This window comes from Cyberlindnera jadinii, assembly GCF_001661405.1.
Source record: "Cyberlindnera jadinii NRRL Y-1542 unplaced genomic scaffold CYBJAscaffold_1, whole genome shotgun sequence".
Classification (NCBI taxonomy): domain Eukaryota; kingdom Fungi; phylum Ascomycota; class Saccharomycetes; order Phaffomycetales; family Wickerhamomycetaceae; genus Williopsis; species Williopsis jadinii.
In genome coordinates, this window is record NW_017963652.1 from 1,176,764 (window position 1) to 1,180,343 (window position 3,580).

Sequence of the window (3,580 nt, forward strand, 5' to 3'; positions counted from 1 at the left end):
TTTTGTCTCGAGCCACATCAATCGACTCACTTTGTGCAACGGTGTGATAATTTCTAAAAGGCGGGCAAACTTCGAACAACCACACAGACCAAAAAAGGAAAGTTTAAAAATGGAGAAATGATTGTGCTCCCTTTTCAATTTGTTTTTGCTCATGTATGCGCCCGGCACGGATCATTGGGTGTGTTAACTAGAGCTACTCTTTTAGGATACAAAAGAAAAGCTAGAACCGTTTTTGAAGGTTGCATCACATATTTGAGGACTTTTTGTACTCAGCTATTACCCCCCTCCCAATAGTCATCACAAAAGATGACTGTATCCTTTTTTTAGAGATATACATTTCATCTCGATGTTCTCTACTCCACGAGAGATAAAGAAAATTGCTAGATACATGTTAAAACAAAAATGACCAGCTGATAACTGATAACCTACACCATGCATTAAACTCGTTATCAATATCAGAAATTTCAAAAATTGTGGAATCCGCCCAATCCTGCATGTTCGTTAGCATGTAGAAAATTGTAGTGCGTATTTGCTGAAACCCCTAGATGAGTGAGGGACCAAACCACAGCTAAAGTTATTAGGAATTCCCACAGTTGAACAATGATGGTTGTAACTTTTTTTGCTTGGTACAAACCATAGGTCGAGGCGGGCTGGACTTCATCGAAGATACTCAATCCATATATGATATTTGTCCATTAATCTGATCACAGTAGTGAAATGAAAGTACATGAGAACTAGTACTCAGATTTGCGTATACACACATCGTAGTTCCCTATTGCAATAGCGAATTTTCATGATCAAAGCGCTACTATTCTACTACGAAAAACTCTTTGTTCGAGCACTCTCTAATGATGAGCTGTGCTTATTAGTTCGAACTTGCCAACTTGACGATATGTACCATTTACTGCAAGTATGATGTTAGCAACAACTTTCTCGTAAAATGATTCAAAGAGGGGATTTTATATGTGCAAGTATTCATATTGTGCCTACAACGCTGCATGTGACAAAAGGCATCTCGATGTAACTTTCTGTTGTAACTTGTGGTTTATCTGTAGAAAAGTCTCCAACTTTGCTGAACAACTCCTCAAATCGTTAGGGCGTTTGTTTAGTTGTACACCGCATAAAGAAGACCCATGGTTCAAGTAAATTATTACAGGCGTCAATTCACTTGATACTGAAACCCCGATTGAGACGACATTGTTATTGTAGGCATTTCATCAATTAGAAACTCGTAAAGTGCTTTCGATCATAGGGGAAATTTTTTTTTCCAAGGTACACACATCAAGTAGATGCATGTGAATCATATCATTTCATGAGGGTAACGTGAAACTGTGAAATAACAGTTTTATAATATTTCAGGACCTATCCCCTCATTCCCTTCCTGACATTTGACTCCTTTTGTCATTCAATATTTAGGCGTATGATTCAGTGGGCGTGCATAGAGGTTTGTACATTTGGTTTCTGCAATTCACCACATCAGTACTTGTTGTATCTCTTCAGTTCAATAAAACTTCTGTTCCATATGAAGTATGAACCACGACTTGGTTGTGGTCGACCTATTATTAGTAAGTTGTAGAAGCCTCCTTGAACGCCTCTCTATAACGTTCGTACACTGTATTCTTTTACGTATACTTTTCTAGACCAAGTTGTTTGGACTTGGCTTACTTGTCTGTGACACCTGCTAGCTCAAATCTTATCCCACAAGCTTGACATTAGATACTGTCGAGATAATATCCAAAACTTGGTACTTGACAGGGACATGCACAAGTATACTGCAAAAGTGAAGACCTCATCAAGGTTACCTTACTGCATGATAAGAAAGCGGCTTTGGGGCGGCCAATATTCATGACCCAACTGGCTGAAAGGTCCGGACACTACCGACATGGCAGTAGCTGGTTCCCAGTGTTTATCGTTGTCTTACTGCTTCAGTGCCAAGCGCATTGACTCAACTTTAGTGTTTCAACCTTGATCAAGATATCAATGTGCTGTAACCAAACAATCTTCTAGGTTTTAAAGGCGGTGATGGTTTCTAGGTTGGTATCTGTGCTCCGGAGTAGTGCGATTGGATTTGTGCGTGATTACTGAGGATGCCTATAGTTCTAGAACCATGAACACAGTAGTTTACTCATCCTCCGGATAACAGTTTACTTGATTGCTTATCTTGGGTGAAGATACAGAAAAACTCCTCATTAATAACTAATCGGTGTAACCCGAGTCAAAAAAAATTGAATACTGTTTTTACAAAGATGATAAGACCATGTACCTTTGGGGAGTATAATACGTACGAGAATCATTCAACGACAAGGAAGAACTTCGGCATCAAACCAGTCAGTATATCAAAATTTTAAGTCTGTAGATAATAGCAGTTGAGCACGATTTTAGTTCTCAATTTCTTTAATACACTACACCAAAAGCTATGTATTGCTTTCACTTGTCAGCAGTCGGGTGTCTAAAACTTTTGCTGACATTCGAGACAGATTTGAAACCTGGATCGACATTTGGTCCAATGATTGTAAAAGAGTCACCAACGCAGAAATAACGGTCATCTTTACGCGACCATAGAAGGGGTGGGTGTTTGGAATTGAGTTACAGCAGCAACTTTCAGTCGGTACTTTCCGGAACTTGAGTGAAGCTGGGGCTGATACGTGGTGGAGGTTACTCACAATTTTGGGGGTGCGTTAGATTAATAGAGTTGATTTTATCCGATTACGATATATGTGCTTTTCAGAAAGCAGTGCAATGGTTAACGTTACATAAGAGCATATTTGAGCCTTATCCTGTGGAGTGGAAATATACCAAAAACTGTGATAGTAAGATGGAAAGACAGGAATATCAATTCTCACCATACCTCGTGATTCTTTTAGAGATTGAAATAATACACAAGTTCTGGTTTCGGTCTAGAACTGGCTATGTATGGATAATGGGAAACAGATCATTACAGGCCATGATTATACTGAGTACATTCTTTGGCAATTGCAATGTAGAGAGATTTCATCAATCTCAAAAAGACTTTCATACAATCATCTCACTTCTCCTTTATCGAATTTTGGTTTCCATCAACTGTCGGCCTAAGTCTTTTTGGAAGTTAGGTAGAGTCGACTCTGACTTCCAATGGCATAGTTTAAATCTCATGGTCATAGGTCAACACTACCTATTATGCAGCATCTTCGGTATGTCTCTTCGTCTTAAAGCCTTCCATATATTTGTGAATTGGATACTAAACATGTATATTAACAATCTGCAACCACAATGCTAGAATTAATTGCTTAGAAATCAACGATATTGGGGAGCAGTGTAAAGGCTTTTTAGTAAACTATCAATATCTCATACCCGTTGATTGCAGAGGTAATGATGATACAAAATCTCAGAAGATAAAAAGTCTATGCCAAAACCATCATGAATACGGTGGTTTATCATGCTGAACATGGTAACATTCCTCCATTCATTACTATCCACTAGCACAAGAACATATAGACAAATTCCAAAGATAATTGAGTTTGAACGCTGGTTAATCATCAAATAAGGACGAAACAATAACAAACTGTAAATACCATGGCAACTCGTAAGTTCATTTACTGAG